The 21,854-nt window shown below is 38.9% G+C and overlaps 1 protein-coding gene across 1 annotated transcript in view; it reads right to left on the reverse strand.

Moving 5' to 3' along the window:
- Positions 1-21,854, reverse strand: part of ZMAT4 (zinc finger matrin-type 4) — a gene marked incomplete at both ends in the record, with an annotated part of 210,295 nt that overhangs the window by 188,063 nt on the left and 378 nt on the right. The window lies entirely within an intron of this gene.

Consider the following 21,854-nt stretch of genomic DNA (forward strand, 5'->3'; position numbering starts at 1 on the left):
ATACCTGGCTGCTAATGTATGACACCCCACAGTAGGCAGGACATCTTATTTTTCAAGCCCTGCTTGCGAGCTATATGAAAAAAGATGTTGCTAAAAAGCAGAAAAGAACACTTAGAAACTAATAAACATCTCTACCCCATGACTGATTCCACCTTGAAGAGCTGCCTTGCGTTTCCATATGCTGCATAAATCCTCCCTATTTTAGAGACACACAGGTCCCTGTTCATGCTCCTCAGAGCCCCAATCACTTCCAACTTCTGTTGGCTCTGACAGAGGAAAACTTCACTGACAAAGTAGATAATTTGTACTTGCTTTCCCAAAGCCGCACTCGGCCGAGATTAATTTTCTCTTACCTTTACTGCTGTTGCTGCTATTTCTCAACTTTACTTCCTAGGACTTCATCCTGAATCAACAAAGTGTTTTATCAGTGAATAAAATAACAGCCAAAATTATATGGTTTTAGTATGCAGACCTTCCTCCATTTCCCTTCCCGGCTTCAGATTTCAGAATTGTTTCTTCATGTATAGGGTTTCTTTCAGACCAAAGTCTTCTCAATTGATTCGGACAAGAAAATGTTCCTAGTTCACTGTACCTTGAGCACGGAGTCTAGTTTATCTCTTATTGTATCTATAGGTGTGTCTTTTTCCTATTAATAGATAGTAAGAGAGCTAGATGATAGATAGATAGATAGATAGATAGATAGATAGATAGATAGATAATAGATAGATAGATAGATAGATAGATAGATAGATAGATAGATAGATAGATAGATAGGAGACAGATCATCAAAAACTCTGTTTCTATTTCTCTCTCTCTAATGTATGTACATAGAGATATATACATTATATCCCTTACATAAATGGCAGAGAGAAACAGAAAGAGTCAGACAAGAAGAAAAACAAATGTTTCTTCTTTATTACAGATTTGTAGATTTGTCCCCTTCACCACTGGAGCTTTCTCCTGAGAGCTCTGAGGCTCTCCTTTATGGTTTTCTATTTGAATATACAAATGAAATGAAGCTATTTCAATATTTAAAGGCATAAAAATGTTTTTAAACACCAGCAATATACTTAGAAAATAAGTCAATCCCTTTTTAAAAATCAACCTAGTGATTGTCTTATTAATCCAATCATCAGCTGCCCAGCTTTGGAGATCACTGGCACCAAAGCAATTTAAAAATACTAAGTCCCGAAAGGAGTAATGAGATAGTGGGCTTTGATAGACAATATAGTTTAAACCAATGTTTCTCAACTATAAATAAAAGAAGAGATTTTCAAGCATCCACAAGAACAAAATTCTCAAGGATCTGATTATATCCATGTACCCAGTTTGAGAAACACCATTCCAAACTTGCATAACTGTGTCCATTCTTGCATATGGACACTTCCACAGGCAGTGTGTGAACCCTCACCAGGGCTCTCAGAGCTATAAACTTCTCAACCGCTAGGGAACCAAACAGAGCATCACTATAAGGGTTCTGCTTTGTCTCTCCATTTCAAATTCAGGGCATTGAAAATGTCTTTATTTCCTGAATACACAAATAAGTACTTTTTCATGATGACACACATGACATCAGTACAAGAAAGCAAGATTATCTGAAGTGTGACCTTGAGCAACCTTAATTTTCAAAAATGTGTTGTCATAATCAGGGCTTTGTTCCATATGCTAAGCAACCACCTCTCTCCCTTTTAATTATTAAATGCATTATAATATAGGTCTACTACACAGATAAAAACAAGGACAGCTTTTACATATTTTTATTGATTTCAGAGAGTAAGGAAGAAGGAGCAATTGATAGGAACATTAATGATGAGAAAGAATCAATGATTGGCTGCCTCCTACACAGGAGTCATCAGATTCTCAAGGATCTGAGGACTCCTGTCTGAGAAACAATAGCTTAATAATCGAAGTTATTCTTCTATAAAAATATATTTTGCTATCATGGAAAGGGGCACTATTTCCTCTTTATACCTGGAAAAATATGTGTATTATCATTAAAATTATCATTTAAAAATTATCAATAAAAAATTTGAAGTTTAAAAGAATTGTTAGAATCTCAAGATTACATCCATGTACCCAGTTTGAGAAACACCATTCCAAACTTACATGCCCTGCACTGAGAATCAAGCTTGCAACCTGGGCATGTGCCCTGACTGTGAATCAAATCGTGACATTCTGGTTCATTGATCAATGCTCAACCACTGAGCCACACTGGCCAGGCAAGACATTTTTTTAATTCTCAAATTTTATTAAATTGAGAAGAATAAGGAATAAGTTTAACCAAGGATGTAAAGATTTGTACTTGGAATATTATAAGACACTGAAAAAAGAAATTGAAGAAGATACAAATAAGTGGAAGCATATACCGTGTTCATGGATCAGAATAATTAACATCATTAAAATGTCCATATTACCAAAAGCAATCTAAAAATTCAATGCAATTCCTATCAATATACCAATGGCATAGTTCACAGAACTAGAACAAATATTCCAAAAATGTATATGGAACCAAAAAATACTATGAATAGTCACAACGATCTTGACAAAAAAGAGCAAAGTTGGAGGAATCATGCTACCTGATATCAAACTATACAACAAGGACATAGTTATCAATACAGCATGATACTGGCATAAAAAAGGCATATAGATCGATGGGACAGAATAGAGAACCCAGAAATAAGTCCATGTCTTAATGGTCAATTAATATTTGACAAAGAAGGCAAGAATATATAATGGGTTAAAGAGAGTTTATTCAATAAATGGTGCTGGGAAAATTGGACAGATATATGAAAAAAATGAAACTAGAGCATCTTCTTACATTACACACAAGAATAAACTCAAAATAAATTGAAGACTTAAATGCTAGATTCAAAATCATAAAATTCCTAGAAGAAAATATAGGCAGTAAATCTCAAGCTTCTCTAGTAGCAATATTTTCTCTGATACATCTCCTCAGGCAAGGAAAACAAAAGAAAAATAAAACAAATGGGACTACATCAAACTAAAAAGTTTTTGCACAGCAAAGGAAACCCTCAAAATAATGAAAAGACAATCCACTGAATGGCAGAACATATTAGCCAATGGTATATCTTATAAGAAGTTAACATTCAAAATTTATGAAAAACTTATAAAACTCAACATAAAAAAAATTCAATTAAAAAATGGGCAAAGGATTTGAATAGACACTTGCTCAAAGAGCAATATAGATGGCCAATAGATATCTGAAAAGCTGCACAATGTCACTAATCATCAGAGAAATGCAAATTAAAACCATAATGAGATATCACCTCACACCTGTCATAATGGCTATTCTATATAATAAAGAGGTAATATGCAAGTTGAGCATCACTCCAACACACAAGATGGCCGCCCCCATGTAGACACAAGATAGCCTGCAGGGGAGGACAGTTGTGGGCGATCAGGCAAGCAGGGGAGGGCAGTTAGGGGCAATCGGGCCAGCAGGGGAGCAGTTAGGCATCGATCAGGCTGGCAGGCAGAAGTGGTTGGGGGCAATCAGGCAGGCAGGCAAGCAGTTGGGAGCCAGCAGTCCTGGATTGTGAGAGGGATGTCCGATTGCCCACCGGGATCGGGCCTAAACAGGCAGGTGGACATCCCTCGAGGGGTCCCAGATTGGAGAGGGTGCAGGCTGGGCTGAGGGACACACACCCCCATGCATGAATTTTGTGCACCAGGCCTTCTAGTCATTAATAAATCAACAACTGCCCTGAGTGGTTTGGCTCAGTGGATAGAGCGTCAGCCTGCAGACTGAAGGGTCCCAGGTTCGATTCCGGTCAAGGGCATGTACCTTAGTTGTGGGCACATCCCCAGTAGGGGGTGTGCAGGAGGCAACTGATAGATGTTTCTCTCTCATGAATGTTTCTAACTCTCTATCCTCTCCTTTCTGTAAAAAATCAATAAAATATATATTGTAAAAAATAATAAATAAATCAACAACCAACAAATGTTGGCAAGGATGCTGAGAAAAGGGAACCTTCATGCATTGTTGGTGGGAATGCAGATTGGTGGAAAGCAGTATGGAGATACCTTAAAAAAATGGAACTGCCTTATGACCCAGCAATTCCACTTCTGGGAATTTATCTGAAGAAACAAAAACACTAATCCAAAAGAATATATGCACCCCTATGTTCGTTGCAGCATTTACCGTATTTTCCGGCATATAAGACGACTTTTTAACCCAGGAAAATCATCTATACGCCCAGTCGTCTTATACGCTGGAAAATATGGTATATACAATAGCCAAGATTTGGAAGCAGTCCAAGTGTCCATCAGTAGATGAGTAGATAAAAAAATCTGTGGTATATTTACACAATGGAATACTACTTGGCCATAAAAAAGAAGAAAACATTACCCTTTGCAACAGCATAGATGGACCTGGGGAGCATTATGCTAAGTGAAATAAATCAGTCAGAGAAAGATAAATACCATGTAATTTCACTCATATGTGGAATATAATCAACAAGAAAGACTAACTAACAAAATAGAAACAGACTCATAGATAAAAAACAGACTGACAGCTCTCAGGGGGAGGGTATTGCAGAGCTGGGTGAAAAAGGTAAGGTATTAAGAAAGAAAAATACTCACAGACACAAAAGTATATGCGATCTTAACAATCACAAAAATCCTATTTAGATCTTCTATTTACACGTTATTCTCAAGTATTTCATTTGTTTGATGTATGATGTTGTGACTTGCAAAATTCATCAGTGACAGAAAGTAAATGACTTTGTTTATAGTTTTTTTAAAAAAAGAATTGAGAAGAATAAGTCAAACTGATTTTTCTTTCTAACTACGTCATCCTAAATCTCCATGATGAATAGCACATACCTACGCTTCTCTAATACTATTTACACCCTTCTCATTTGTATGGTTGTCATTCCTGCTCCTGTCTTAACTCCCTGTCCTAAATGAGTACAAGATCTTTGTCTTTTTCATCTAGGTTTCCCTGTAGAGAAGGAAAACAATGCATCTATTATGGTACAGTTACACTGTATAGATGTTCCAAAAATATGTTGGGAGAATAAATGCAGGCAAACATCAGAGATATCCATCACCATGCACCTAACTTGGAAGAAAATGCTCAGAAATACCTGCAAGTCACCCACCTCTGAGAAAGCTGTACTACTTGGCTGACCCAAATGTAAGAACACTAGCAAGTGTGTCCTTCTTATAGACCAGTGTCACAAAAATAAGCTGAAGAGACTTGCAGTTTTCCAGATGAATGTCCCCAGAGGGCCAGATAAGACCCTCATGAATTCTGGAGTTAAGCCTAAAAGTCTGAGCATGCCAGGTGGTGGTGAAGCAATCATACCCCTAGGTGTTCCATATTTTTCAAAGATTCAAGAGATCACCCTGGACCCTATGACCCAACCCCAACATGGCTCTTTATTTTTATTAAATGGAGAATGTGTATCTGCCACATTAATATTTTAGTTACAAGGCTGCTTTACTGAGCAAACACATCTTGGTCTTTAAGGTGCTAATGTGGTAAACATTATTTTGCATTTTTTTACTCAGAAAGCATTTCAATAAAAATTTAAAATGTCATGAAGACCTAGTGATATCAGATTAACTTCAAACTTTGTTTCCTCCTCCATATAATCAGCATATTGATTAGTCCATAAATACCACCTTCCGGTGTCTTACCTCGGAGCATGCCAAGCCATTCCAAAGACATTTGGCTTCTTGAAGTGTTTGAGCCAAGGGTACCATGCTCTTTCAATGCCCTCAATTTATTCAGCATTAGGCTTTTAATTTTTGCCTTCCCAGTACACACAGTCCCAAAGCAAACTGACTTGATTGATTCTTTCCACAGCAACAATAACAGATGAAAAGAGCTTTTAAAATAGGAAAACCTCATTAAATAGCTTACTATTATATGGATCTGATAGAGGGCAGGTTAAATCATGTCTCTGGATCATCATAATTATATAGATTGGAAAGCAGACGCAAGGCAGTAACAGCCCATAGGGCAGGGGTTAGACATGTCACTAGCAAAATAACATCCCCCGTGACACTTTCCTTTCCTTCAAGAAAATATAATGGTTATGTGTTTCTTCTCTAGATCGAAGGAGGCTACTATGGGAGCACCTGAAACAATAAAGGTTTCAATAAAGAATGTTACAGCACTTTGCAAAGAAAATGTGGTAATGAATATGCAGCTTAAGGGTGAAATTGGAAAAAAAAGATAGCATATTTTGGCTTCTTATTATGGGATATTTAAGAAACAGCTTGGCAATAAATGTTAACATCTTTCTAATGGTTGGGAATGCAGTTGTATAAAGCTGAAGACTCACCTTGACTTATTGGCACAGCTGAGTTTTCAGTTCCGTTGCTCATCCCCAAAAGAAATGCAACACATGGCAAAAAAAGAAAAGTGCTTCACCTCACTGGATAAATGAAGGTAGGCGTGAGCTATCGTTACATGGCCACATTAGGCATTTTTATCCAGGGGAGGCAATAAGAAAAACAGATGGAAGAGGCAAGCAAGTCAGTAAGGAGAGAGAAAAAATATACTAAAATGTAAAAGAGAATGCCAGAGAAAATAACCTTCAATAGAGGGTTTTTTCTGAATATCAATTAATTTTAAAAAATGCTATTTATGATGTCCCTCTAAGTTCAAAGATAGTGCAGAAGAAGAAAAACACTAAAATCATGGCCCTTGTCCTCGATGTGATAGTGGTTTAGTTAAAGAGTAATGATTAAACCTTCGTAAAAGAATAGAAAGAAAGAAATATATCATTAAAAACTAAATTATACAGAAATTATATTTGTGCTCCTGTGTTTTATGTTTATTAAATTACATTTTCATGAAATTTAATGTAGAAATGGGTTAGCATTGAATAAATGGATAGATATCCCTGCTTTGGGATAAGATGACTTGGTATTATAAAGATATCAATTCTCTTCAGGTTAATTCTTAAATTTAATGGAATTCCAATAAAATTTCAACTACATTTGTTAATGGATTCAAGCATCTTTATGAAGACAAAAGTATAGACTGTACAAATAGCTAAGTCAACTCTGCAATAGAACAGGAAAGATATGTGACTTATCATGCTCACATATTAAGATATAACACCAAGGCCTAGCAATAAACAAAGTATGGACTGACCCAGGTAAAGACATGAGAGTTATGGAATAGAATAAAAAGGTCTGATTCAGAGTCAAAGTGATGTGGAAAATTAACATATGGTAAACATGACACCACAAATTATGAGGAAACAATGGATTCTAGATGGTGGTAGGAAAACTCTATGGAGGAAAATCTAAGTGGTCTACCTTATAAAATATATAAAGGTAAATTCCAGGCAGAGTAAAAGATAATTACAAGTATTAAATTAATAAAATCTAGTATATTTAATTATAATATCAAATATATATTTGATCTATCAATGGGAAGAAATTCTTAATATTGTAAGGCAAAGTTTATTAAACTTATTACATAAATTAACAAATTTAACAAATAAAATTATCAAAGGCCAACATGAACAGATTAATAAGAAGATGATGGAATGGGAGAAGATATTTCCAATGTCTAAATCCAACATAGAATATATAAGGAAATCAAAAAGAAAAATAGGAGAATAGAAAGAGACAAAGGGCATGAGCAGGAATCACCAAAAGGAAAACAAAAGGGTAAGTATTAAAAATTTTGTCTAAACCTTAATAATAACCCTTCCTATATAATAAAATCCTAATATGCTAAGTATCCGGTCATCCAGTCATCTGTTCAACCAATCAAAGTGTAATATGCTAATGACATGCTAAGGCCGCTCAACCTCTCATTATGATGTGCACTGGCCACCAAGGGGCAGACTCTCCAACTGGTAGGTTAGCTTGCTCCTGGGATCTGGCCAATCGGAACTGAGCAAGATGGGCCAGACATGCCATGGAGCCCTCCCTGGGTCCCTCCTTGGCTGGTCAACCTCCCGTGCCCCTCCCCAGCCCTGATCATGCACCAGTGGGGTCCCTTGGCCTAGCCTTGCAATCTGGGACCCCTTGAGGGATGTTGGAGAGCTGGTTTGGGCCCAATACTACAGGCCAGGCCAAGGGACCCCATGGGTGAATGAATTCATGCACCAGGCCTCTAGTTGGAGAATAACAAGATATCAATATCAGCTAGATTAGAAAAAAATGAGAAAGATGAACAAAGGCATTTATTTGGTAGAGCTGTGACTGTGGAATCCTCATGTACCAACCCTCTTCTGAGCAAGGCTTAGTCAAATTATTTGGCTTATGATGCACAAGTTCCACTCTTGTGTGTATACCCATCTTAGGTAAATCCTCACACAGGTTCTTTAGGAAACATGTTTAAGGATATTTGTCACAGCACTGCTTTTGTTAGTCGGGCACTGGAAGCAATCTAAATATCCACCCCTGAAATGATGGAAAAAATCAAAGTATGACAGATGCTCACTATGGAAGGTTGTGCAGCATTTTGGAAGCAAGAGATTAGATACAGGTGTAGGATGGTTCTTAGAAACATACTGCTGAATGAAATAGCAAGATAAGAATGAGACTCACATCACAACACCATTTATTCACATTAAAGATACATGCCTACTCTGTGCATAATGACTGCCTTCCAACAAGTACAATATGGAAAGGCGGGAAATGTACATTTGCAGTGGAGAAACCTGGCAAACACTATCAAAAGCTAGAAGATCAAGATCAGTCAACGTCAGCAGTGATTAGTCATATTGATAACAGTACCCTTCCTATGATGTGACCAGAATAGCACTTTAGCTCTGTGATCTTCCCCTCTAAAAATGCATAACCTCAGCCTAATAAAAATAATAATAATAATAATAATAATAATAATAATAAATCAAACAAATCTCCATTGGGGCCATTCTACTAAATACATGACCAGTAATCCTCAATTTTTTTCAATGTCATCAAAAACAAGGAAAGTCTGAGAAATTGTCACAGTCTAGATAAAGGAGCCTCAGAAGACCTAATGGCTAAATGTAGTGTGGAATCCTGGGTGGGAACCTCAAACAGAAAAGGACATTTGGTAACATTAAGGAAATCTGAGTAAAGTACAAGCATCACCCTTTAAAATGTATGTTATATAATAATGTATCAATGTTGGTCCATTAGCTCTGACAAATGAACCATACTAATGCAAGATGTGAACAGTAGGGGAAACTGGGTCAGGGTACTTAGAAATGCTGTACTATGTTTGTAACTTTTCTGTAAGTCTAAAACTAGACTAAACTAAAAATTATTTTAAAATATACAGGTTCACAAAGCAATGCACATGTTAAAGAACTGTATAGAAATAATAAATGTTTACCTGTGAGGATGTAGAAAGGATGAGCATGAGGAGTAGGCATAAATGGAAAGAAGACCCCAATCTTCTCATGTTACAGAAGGAAGAACTAAACTCTGGAATGGGGTGAGTGACTTAGTTAAGATTGTACTTATCACCCAGGCCTTCTGACCTGGAGTATACACACCCAAAGCTCTTTTCATAGCTCAGGCCTGCTCTGCCTGCTCTGAAGATAAGTTAAGAGGTGATTCACTTCTCAGAAAGGAAATGAGAAATTTAGCAGGTGAGCCAAAAAAAAAAAAAAAAAAGAATGAACGTTTCCATGAAGTGGAAAAAGAACATGTTGCTTTGAAGATTTACATCAGGGGTGTGGAAACTTTATTCTGCCAAGGGCTATTTGGATATTCATTACATCATTGTAACATCATTCATGGGCCATACAAAATTCTCAACTTAAAAGTTAGCCTGCCATAGTTAGTCAAACATTTAATTAACTCACTCCTAATGCTTTGGAAGGGCCAGACCAAATGATTTCGAGGCCCCACCCCTGCTTTACAGCAAGTGATGGTACTCTGTAGGGCTCCCCACATTAAACACGGAAGCTTGGCTTTAGGGCCACAGAAAATGGGGCAGTAAAATAAGATGCACTATTTAGGGGCAAACCTGGAGAAGCTTCATTTTCAGAAAATAGCCTTATTAACAGTAAGTTAATAGCTACAATGAACTAATGAAAGCAGGAATGGGTAGGCTTCATTTCTTGAACCAGAAGACAGGGAAACTTCTCAATTCAGGGGCAAAGTTCATGACTACGAGGCCAGAACAGGAGGAGGAATATGTGTGGCAGGGATAGAAAAGAATTTTGTTCTGTTTTTCCTATTTTCTTAGTAAAATATAAAACTTTCAAACTGCCTGTAGGTTTTTCAAGGTAAAGAAAAGAAGGTCTCTTTCCATATTTGAATTAGTAGAGAGAGGACATAAGAGCCTGTCCAGCAGCTGGCATAGTGTCACCGAAGACCATCCCAGAGGCCAAAGAGAGCTAAAGGACTGGGCAAAGAGCTTAGGCACAGGAGGGGATACATGGGGACTTCCTGAGTAGGTGCAATTATTTATTTATGTGGTCCTCAGGGAAACTGATGGAATTCAGAGTTAGAAAAATTCTACTCAAAATTAAATCATCTCAGGAAAAGCCTAAAGAAACCAATTCAATTTTCAAATCACAAAGGGGAAGAACACGCTGTCCTCAACACCTTCTCCAAACATCAGAAGACACGTAGGCAAAGACACATGGCTTAGATGAACACAAACCCACTACTTAGGTCATTAGCTTTTAAGAATCCCTGTGTGCTAATATCTTTAAAAAAATCAACAAGCCCAGATGGCTCAGTAACGACGAGGCCAGAAATGCATATGTCTTCAAGTGGATGCTGGGAATGGAGAGCTGGAAGAAAAAGGGTCTCTGTCAATCACCAATCAGTACAGGCCGGGATCTGAAATGCAACTGAAGTGTGCTTCACCAAACAAGTGTTCACAGGGAAAAAGTCTTTTTTCTACCAGAGTTTTATCAAGACCACCAAGAAGTTATGGGTCAATTCAATAAATACGTCCTTATAAATTATGACACATCCATATAATGACAATCTACACCACAATTAAATAAAAGTGGAGGACATAGCTGTTGTCATTTGTGAAAAATATTTTAATGAGAAAATTAAATTGTTTCTATATGCAGAGACTATTTCAAACATGAGTCTCACCTGAGAAGGAGAACTGGGTAGCTTAGAAACAAGAATAGGTGGGAGTATACAAAATATACATTGTTTTATACTTTTTTGAATTTTGAATCATATGAATTTACTGCCTCTTCAAAAATTGTTAAAATAAAAGGATTAAATATTTTACATTTATATCCCACTATTTTCTTCTAAGACTTGAAAAAGATATCAGAATGTATCTACATCTAATGCAAAAGAATAAAATAAATAATTGAGAGATAACAATTTTAAAATAAAACAGGGGAAGGTAAGTAAAATCCAGAGACAAAGTGAATACGATAAGTGTGTACACAGAATCCTGTCTAGTAGCTGGATATGGCCATGAACTTGGTGGCTAAAGCAAAGCCGGAAACATGATCAGAGAATCAAGTGCCTGTAATGAACCGGCTTCTCAGGAAAGCAACCCTTTCTTGTAAGGGAGAGCAAAGAGAAATTTCTCTCAGACATCCATCTTTCAAATACCCTGATACCAAAGACGTCCTCAAACACAGCTCGCAGGTGGAGGACCACTCAGAGGTTACTCTTAGACCATTTGAGAGAGGAGCAAGCAGGCCATTCACCACCCAATGGCACAGGGCTCAAGGCCTGAGAGATAGGAAAGCTGGGCCCAAAAAAAACAGCACAGAGAAGGAACCCCACAAATCAGATACGCCACTTAGTATGCGGACTCCCAACTCCAACTGGAATCTTTGTGCTTCACCAATTAAGTCTAGGGAAGAGAGAAAATCCCAGTTTATTAGCATATTGTCCCTTATCATGTCATGTCCACTCCATGGCTCTGTAATGAAATAGGCATCAACTTTGCGGTAGTCCAGACACTTGATTTTCAAAGTTGTTTTAAGGTTCATTTGCCAAGATCACTCCCTCTGGGAATCACCTTTCTTTCTCTTTCTTCTCCATCCCAGCTCCTCATCTTCATCATCCCCAAAGCAGGTCCTAATTGCCATGGCCCCTGCAGTGTCACACACAGCCAGTGCAGAGACAATGCTGTGTGCTCACCAAACCTGTTCCACTTTCCTCCTGGGCACCCAGCCAAGCCACATGTCCCAGTCTCTCATACAGTAAGAAGAAAACATATGATTAGTTCTGCTCAGTGGAATGTGGGTGGATAAAATTCCAGGTCTGGCCCCTAAAATGTCCTGCACGATCACCCACATCGCCCATTAGTCCTCCAGGGACCAGCTGGATTTTAATACAGCAATGTCAGGAGCAAAGACGGGGGAGCTTCTGTCAATTTGGGTCTTAAAGAATTATGTGGAACAAAATCCCCCTCTGCTAACTCACAATGAGCTATCCTATGAGCAAGAAATAAATTTTTATTTCTTTTATTTTTATTTCTAAAATGCTGAGACTGTTTGTTACCAGTTAGCCTACTTTGTTTTAGAAATTGGGGTTCTCCCATAACATAAAACCTGAATATTTGACACTAGCTTGGTAGATGGATAGTAATGGGGAGGGAACACATAGAGCAGATCCAGGCTACACAGTGGCAAAATACTGGCAAAACTATCTTATCTAATAAAAGAGTAATATGCAAATTGACCATCACTCCAACACACAAGATGTCTGCCCCCATGTGATCAAAGATGGCTGCCACAAGATGGCCAGCAGGGGAGGGAAGTTGGGAGGGACCAGGCCTGCAAGGGAGGGCAGTTGAGGGCAACCAAGCCTGCAGGGGAGGGCAGTTGGGGGGGACCAGGCCTGCAGAGGAGGGAAGTTGGGGATGACTGGGCCTGCAGGGAAGGGCAGTTGGGGGAGACCTAGGCCTGCAGGGGAGGGCAGTTAGGGATGACCAGGCCTGCAGGGGAGGGAAGTTAGGGGTGACCAGGCCTGCAGGGGAGGGCAGTTAGGGGCAAACAGGCTGGCAGGGGAGCAGTTAGGCATCACTCAGGCTGGCAGGGGAGTGGTTAGGGGGTGATCAGGCTGGCAGGGAGAAGCGGTTAGGGGCAATCAGGAAAGCAGGCAGGTGAGCAGTTGGGAGCCAGCAGTCCTGGATTGTGAGAGGGATGTCCAACTGCCCGTTATATGGCAGTCGGACATCCCTCGAGGGGTCCCTGATTGGAGAGGGTGCAGGCTGGGCTGAGGGACACCCCCCCCCTGTGCACGAATTTCGTGCACCAGGCCTCTAGTTGCCTATAATACTGTGGAAGATAGATCACCTGCCTACTGAGCTTATAGTTCTGGAACTGGATGGTTCTATGCAAGGTGATGGTTATGGTTCTAAAAAGAGCTACAAACGGATGGGAGAAAAAGAATACACGGATGCATGTTTTGTTTTTGCTTGTTTGTTATTTATTATCTGTCAGTGATGTTTGTTCAGTTTTTTTAATGAAAGAATCAAAGAACTATAATGTATAACTGGCACATTAGCAGAGGACAATAAAACAAAATAGTTATTCCAGAAATCTGGGTCTTAGAGAGATGAAAAAGTCAATATGCCAATTGCTTCCAGTCACCAAAACATAAGAGATGTCATTTTAAAAGACATTGTAACTTGAAGACACAGTGAGACTTTTCAGTTATACATTGTAGCTCAGGCCTTTGGCAAAATTTATATTAATGATGTGGTCCTTCCACCTACTTTTAGATAACCTCAAGGAGTCTACCATTAAACTGAAAAATAGAATGTGGTACAGAGGTAAGGAAGCAATAAAATAAACAGCCTTGAAAGTGTGTCTAGGAAAGAACTGCATGGTTATGACATAATGGTGCTTTCAGAAAAAAAAAATTAATCAAAAGCCTTCTATCTTATTGAGAGAATTATATTACTAAAGCAGTTATGATCTTGAATTAGAAAAGCTTTGAATATGCAGTAAGTCTTAAATCAATCTTGGGCAAGAAGTGGGCTATAAATGCTGGCAGCCTAGGGCCCAAGATCTATTTCAAATGTGGCATGGAGGAGCGTGGACAAGGAAGCCCAATAAATGTGTATAGCTAGTGGGCTGAGCCAGGGCTCACTGAGAAAAATAAACAAGGAAGTCCTTCCCAGAGAGCAAGATCAGAATCTATTGGGGGAACTTCCCTGACTTTCCGGAAAGATCATCTTCGCAATGGTTGCCCTACAGGATACCAAATTTGCTATGAGTCAGTGATTACTCTTTGTCTTCTTGCCTTCCTTTCTCTGAATGGGAAATGTTACCACTACTGCTCTAAAGTGTATGGGGAGGAGAGGTAATTTTTCTCTTTATTCATAGGTTCCTGAACCAAAATGAATTACATCCACATTAGTGAGTGGGTAAAACTTGAAGAATGGATGTGTGTGCCCTATGGGTTGAAGAAAAAAATGAAATGGGTATTTGGTGACTAGAGGGATAAATGGTGCAGAGATGATCCTATGCGTTTGTTCAACCCATTTCATTTCCCAACTTCCCATGCAGTTAGGTGGGACTGTGTGATTGAATTCTAGCCAAGGGAAAAATTTGGCCTGGCTCCTAAATATCCAGTGAAAAACATAATTTGCTCTCAGCAAATGAGAAATCATGACACAGAGCCTACTCTACCCACTCATAATCAATGAGCATTGAACACACACACCGTCTGACAAATGCTCTTAGCCAAAGTGTATATTGTCTCAAGTTAACTGTGTTCTTCAGCTTACTGTTGTTTACTTCACTGAAGCCTGTCTATGAACCATTCATTTTTGTGTTGCAATGAACTATTTTGACTAATAATAGTTTATAAAAGGTAAAATGATTAGACCTGCTAAAATAAAACAACACAATATTTAAGAATAGTTACAAATTTTATAGATGCTCAAGATTCTTTAATGAAATGATCTAGAAACAGAGGAAATCAGAAATAGATTGTTAATCAGCTTACCAATAACCCACAACCTTTACGCCAACTAGAAATAGATTGGAGTCCTCTGACATTATGAAGGGTAACAAGAATTGCTTTAGGCTGGACAAATGCACCAATGATTATATTAATAGCATCTGGAAGAAGTTAAGCATGTCATGATTGCAAGAGATTTCTTTAAAATATGTTTTTATTGATTTTTAGAGAGACAGGAATGGAGAGCGAGAGAGAAAGAGAAATGTCAATCAGCTGCCTCCTGCAGGCCCGGGGATCAAGCCTGCAACTCAGGCATGTACCTTGACCGGGAATAAAACTGGTGACCTCCTGGTGCATGGGTCGACACTCAACTACTGACCCACACTGGCCGTGCTACAGGAGATTTAAAAATACTAAATCAGCAATTCTTACTGTACAGTGAGAAGAAGGTATCATCACAGGAATCCTGCTATAAAGGTCTGTTTCTGTTCTCACCCAGTTAATACTTGCATCTCTAGTAGCACATGCCTGCTATACCCAGGATAGGTGTGGACCCAATGAGCCCTGACAGTACTCAAGTCCATTTAATGTAGTCCCTGGCAGGACTAATGAGCTGGAGAACCACGAATTGTGTTTATAAACACAATTCTCATACATGGGAAAGGAGGTGTATAGTCTATATGTTTACTCAGTCAGTTAGAAAAAAGAAAAAGAAAAGGCAAAGTTGAGAGGAAGGTGTGAGAGACCAAGGGAAAGAAGACATTTAAGGCATCAAAGTTCCAGAAAGTTATGACACTTTAATCAGCACATGTTGGGCACCTGAATTTTCACCTTGTTTCTACCTGCAATGTACTTATACCCTGACTATTATTAAAGAGACCAGAGAATGCACTTTGGCTATTCTCTTGCATTAAAAAGAAAGCTGGGTAAGGCTAAAGTCCTTTTGGAAGGCAATCAAAACAAGTGAAAGAGGAAAAACCAAGTTCAGGAGGCCCAATGTGCTTGCTGCTACAAGGGAACAATACTGGAGTCTGCCATTCCCTGGTGAGCTAATGAGGTTCATTTACCAGGATTGACATTACTTCAACATTCAGATATGTGGGAAGGATTTCTCATCAGTTTAGAGAACTGCCTTTCCAATAACTACAAAACCATCACTTATACCTTGAAGGTCAGCTCCCAAGTACAGATTGACTCCTAATGTATACCAAAGCATCTTCTGGCCCATCAATGCTTCCATTAAACTTGGCCCACTGCTTTCCTCCTCTGGTCTCACCCCCAGACTCTTAATAAACCTCCAAGTTTCAATGAGCAACAACCATGGGCAAAGCTCTGTGGTGGGTGCTGTGGAAATAAATGAAAAACACTCAATGCATGACTCCTGCCTGCCCTCAGGAAGCTTACAGTCTTTTTCGGAGGTGCCAGGTTAACTGAGCCACTGATTTCACAAGAAACAATTAATTCCACACATGGCACAGCAACACAGGGGATATTAGGGTTTATAAGAAAGGGGCAAGCAAAAGGGGCGGGCACATTTATGGCTGGCTTCATTGGGCCTGCCTAGCAAGAGTATTCTCTTTTCTTCTAGATCTGCTCATTCACCTGCTTCCTTCAGCTTCACTAAAAAATAAATAAATAAATAAAAATTCCCTGTCCTTTTGGTTTTATTTTGCATGGTCTTCCCTGTACAAAGCCTCTTCTTCCTACATGCCAAAAATTCACTCCTTCACTCATGCAATCAACTCTTTCCCTTTGCAAAAAATTATTCTTTAGCACTTGAAACTACAGCTAACTACTCAAGTGGCCTCACTGCCTAATCTCTATAACATTCAGGCATTCTTTTTTTTTCTTTATTGATTAAGGTATTATATATCCCCTCATTGCCCCCCACCCCACTCCCGTTCATGCCCTCACCCCCCCCGCCCCCCGGTGTCTGCATCCATTGGTTATGCTTATATATGTGCATACAAGTCCTTTGGTTGATCTCTCCCCCTCACCCCCACCCTCCCCTACCTTCCCTCTGAGGTTTGAGCATCTGATTGATGCTTCATTGACATTCAAGCATTCTTTTTTTTTAAATGTTTTTATTTATTTTAGAGAGAGAAGAAGGAAAAGGATATATAGAGAGAAACATCAATGAGAGAGAAACATCAATGGGCTGTCTCCTGCACAGCCCCTACTGGAGATTGAGCTTGCAACCTGGGCATGTGCACTGACCAGGCATCAAACCAGTGACCACCTGGTTCGTGGGTCAATGGGTCAACACTCAACCACTGAGCCACACCGGCCAGGCCCAGGCATTCTTATTTGAAAGCCTGCTCCTCCCCTCTGTGTTTCTGACTACTTGTTTTATAAATTCAGACTATTCACCCAGTGAGCAGAGGTACCATCTAATTATAGTTTCCACCAAAACATTAACACGTTAGCAACGCTTAGCAAGTAGAAAAAAATAATAATGCCTGACATTTCCCTTTTTTTTTTTTTTTTTTCATCTCAGGACTTTATATGAAAAAAGAGATTTTTAAAGTATAGCATGAAAGGGTTTGGTCCATTAGATATATATTATGTTTTTCTGTCCTATACAAAGGTTCAGTCTTTTAAATGGGGCATGCAGCTATTAGCCATTAACCCATCTGCTATGTTTTTCTCTCCTGCTCTGGAGGACTGACACACTAGTCTCATGGGACAAGTCATATCAAAAGCTGTTCTTTTCACAATACACCTAGACCACAAACAATGGACTATCATTCAGAAATGCTCAATTATACTCTTACTAGAGGCCCAGTGCATGAGATTCGTGCACTCATGTGGGTCTTTCAGCCTGGCCTGCACCCTCTCACAGTAATGGAGCCCTCACAGTCCGAGAGTCCACCAGGGGATGTTCATTGGACATCCTTAGTGCTACCATGGAGGAGGGAGAGGCTCCCACCACCACCGCTGCACTCACCAGCTGTGAGCCCGGCTTCTGGGCTTCTGGCTGAGTGGCGCTCCCCCTATGGGAGAGCACTGACTACCAGGGAGCAGCTTCTGCATTGAGCATTTACCCCCTGGTGGTCAGGGCACGTCATAGCGACCGGTTGTTCCACTGTTCAGTCAATTTGCATATTACCCTTTTATTATATAGGATGCTCCCAAATACCTAAGAAACTCACAATAATCCAAACACCCCTTCTCTTTATGCCCTGACCCCACCATACCTATATATGCTCCTACTCCCTCCCTTCCCTACACAAATCCTCCAGTCCAGACAACCAAGTCTCCTCGGTGTTTCTTGGAGATACCAACACCTCTCATTCCAGCAACCCCTATACCTAACCCATCCATTGAGGCCTAGAAAATTCATGACATTCCCCAAAAATCTTTCTTGACCATAATAGCTCTTGGTGATGACTCACCTTTTTGAATTTGGAGTATGCAGCTAATAAAAGAAGCTAACAGCACAATGTAGTATATATCAGAAAGCCAAAGAACTAACATTCTGTTTATAACAAAGTAAATCAGCAGGCAGCAGAATTCTACAGATGATGTTCTCAGTATCACACACATATTTATACCACTCTGAATTATTCGTGGCTTTTCCTTCTAATGAATTTATAATCTTCTTGGGGGCAGAGACTATTTCTCAGACAGAAATAGTATGAGAACCCCCTGTCATAACTAGCACTAATAGTTCTGGACATACAGAAAGTACACAGTGGCTTGTCAATGATTTGCTCCATAGGGAAGCTAGGAATATTATGTGGTTGAACTGAAGAATACAATCATTCTAAAGCAATACATCAGTGATAGAGCATTGAGAATAAGTATGCCATTTTCAGTGCTTTGAGTGGGACTTTGGGCTCATAGAGACCCACTCTATATGCAATTTCAGCAGAGAGGATGTGGTGGAGGGAGGGGAGAGATTAATAGACTCAGAGTGTCAGTTCTCAAATGGCCTTTAAAATTATCTAATGGAAGCCATCCTTTTAGAGATGAAGAAGTCCTTGGAAGTCTCCTAACTGAAACTGGGAGACCAGCTGCATCCCATGAGGTGGCCACAGTCCTGACTGTGCCCTTTGCACATGCAAGGCAGCTTTGCAGCAAGAACACACATGCCATTTCTCACTGAAGGAAGTGCCTCACCTCTGCCTGGAGGCGGGGAGTGAAACATCATTCAGAGTTCCCATCCATGGTTAATGGGAATGCATTTAATGTTGTTTTAATGATGTGTAACATTGTTAATTGCAGATCTATTGTAATTGCTTTCTTTTCTTTTTCTCATTCAGGCTACATGAAACAAATACTAACACATCCTCTAAAAAATTACAAGAGTACAGTGTGGTGACAAGAAAACTTGAGTTCAAATAACTAAACCCCTCACTGAGCAGCTAAGATATTTTTCCTTTTAAAAAACATTTTTGTTTTCTTCAATTTTCTGACATTACTTTTTTAGCTCAGGGAATGACAAAGCAGGGCTGGACATTGTCACCAGGATATTTTTATAAACAAACACTGACTGTGCATCTATGACAAACAGGCACAATTCCAGGGATTACAGAAGATCAAATGAATAAGATTCTTTTTCTGTACTCAAGAATCTAGTGAAATGATTAAATATGAACATAAAATGTCTAGTAAAGGGAGAACATAAAGGACTATTAAAGAAGCTATGGAATTTCAAAGAAAAGACAAATTCCCTGATTTTGCTTAATTGGGGGAAATCAAAAGAATAAAACCATGTGTGTTTATCAAGCAATATCCACAGAAATTAGGAAGTTCTTAATTTCAAAAGATGGATATCTTCCATATTAGATAATTCTTTAGAATACACATTTACTTCTAACATTCAATTGCCTATTGACAAAAGAATATGCTTTTTTCATAGATGCTACATTTTTAGTTTTCTCCAAAGAGCAACTTTTATTTGCCTTCAACAAAATATTGCTACAACAGAGTTAATAACGAAAAACAATATAATTTTGCATGTGTGGCACACTTTACAGCTTCCAAAGCATTTGCACAAATACTATTTCTATTTCAATAGGTCTCATTGGATTGCCACAAAACCCTGAGGGGTATATAGGGTCAGCTTATCGTGATTCTGAGTTTGTAAATGTGCATGTTATTATTATTATTTTCATTGTGCACAGAGGATTCTGAGGCTCAGATGAGTTTTATGAGTGACAGTGACAACTAGCATTTGTCAGAGTCATCAGACAAAATGAAAATTTCTGGCTAAGCTGTCCAATGTAAAATTACATGCACATTATTACACTTGAAAATTAAATGGTTCTGGGAAAGTTGGAGAGCCACATGCAAAAAAAATAAAACTAGACTATAGTTTGTCCCCATGTATAAAAATGAACTCAAAATGGATCAAAGACCTAAATATAAGATCTGAAACAATAAATGACATAGAAGAAAACATAGGTACTAATCCTATGGATCTTGGTCTTAGAGAAGTTTTTATGAATTTGACCCTCAAGGCAAAGGGAGTAAGGCAAAAATAAATGAATGGAACTATATCAAATTAAAAAGCTTCTACACAGCAAAAGAAACTGCCAACAAAACAAAAGGAAACCAACTTAATGGGAGAAGAATTTGCAAACAACAGCTCTGACAAAGGATTAATATCCAAAATATATAAAGAATTTCTACAACTCAACACCAGACAAACAAACAATCCTATTAAAAAATGGCAAGAGACCTAAACTGAGACTTTTCCCAAGAAGACATACAAATGGCCAACAGATTTATGAAAAGATGCTCAACCTCACTAGCTATTAGGGAAATGCAGATCAAAACTATAATGAGATACCGCTTCAAACCTGTTAAAATGGCTATTATCAATAAGACAAGTAATAACAAGTGCTAGAGAGGTTGTGAAGAAAAGGGAGCCCTCATTCACTGCTGGTGGGAATATAAACTGGTACAGCCACCATGGAAAACAGCATGGAGGTTCCTCAAACAATAAGAATAGAGTTACCATGTGACCCAGCAATCCCTCTTCTGGGTACTTACCCGAAAATTTTGAAAACATTTATTCGCAAAGATATATGCACCCCTATTTTCATTGCAGCATTATTCACGGTAGCCAAGACATGGAAACAACCCAAGTGTTTTTTGATAGAGGACTGCATAAAGAAAATGTAGTACATATATACAATGGAATACTACTCAGCCATAAGAAAAGTAAAATACAGCCATTTGCAACAACATAGATGGACCTTGAAAACGTTATGCTAAACAAAATAAGTCAGTCAGCAAAAGCCAAGAACCACATCATTTCACTCATATGTGGGATATAAAACTGAAAATCACAGACATAGATAACAGTATGGTGATTACCAGAGGGAAGAGGAAAAGAGGATAGCAAAGGGAAAAGAGGAGCAAATATATGATGATGGAAGATGATTTGACTTTTGGTGGTGGGAACACAATGCAATATACAGATCATGTACTATAAAAATATATACTTACAACAATATAAACTTATTAATCAGGGTCACCCCAATAAATATAATTTAGAAATAAAAAAAAAAGAAAGAAAAACTACGTTCCCACTGGTATATGTTCTCTTAAAAACCAAACATGCCCTGGGCAGCACTAGGCATCTGGGGGCCCAGCTTTCCCTTTTCTTCATGCATGGCCCCTTGTTCCCTCCTCAGACACTGGCCACCCTCTCTTCTCTCATCTTTTCTTCCCAATAGAGCTTCGAAAGGCAGCCATTTGTACTTCCACCCTAAAGAGCCAAAGGCACTGAATTATGTCCTTCAAGAGTATTTTGGCTTTAAAACTTTGTTATAACTCTGCAGGGGAAGTCTTTCAGCTGATAAACACATTTAGGGCAGCAGCCACCAGGTGGACGGAGTTTGGTACTGAGCCAGGATGTTGCCATGTTTCCCTGCAGTGAGGAACAAAGGGCCTCAAGCTTATCTTCAGGGTCACTGAAGAAAAGAGAAGCTGGCACTAATGCATCCTGCCTTGTGTTTCTGCAAAGAACTTCAGGGATGAGCAATGACAGATTTAACAAG

This window comes from Cnephaeus nilssonii (genome assembly GCF_951640355.1).
Source record: "Cnephaeus nilssonii genome assembly, chromosome: 8".
NCBI classification, from domain to species: domain Eukaryota; kingdom Metazoa; phylum Chordata; class Mammalia; order Chiroptera; family Vespertilionidae; genus Cnephaeus; species Cnephaeus nilssonii.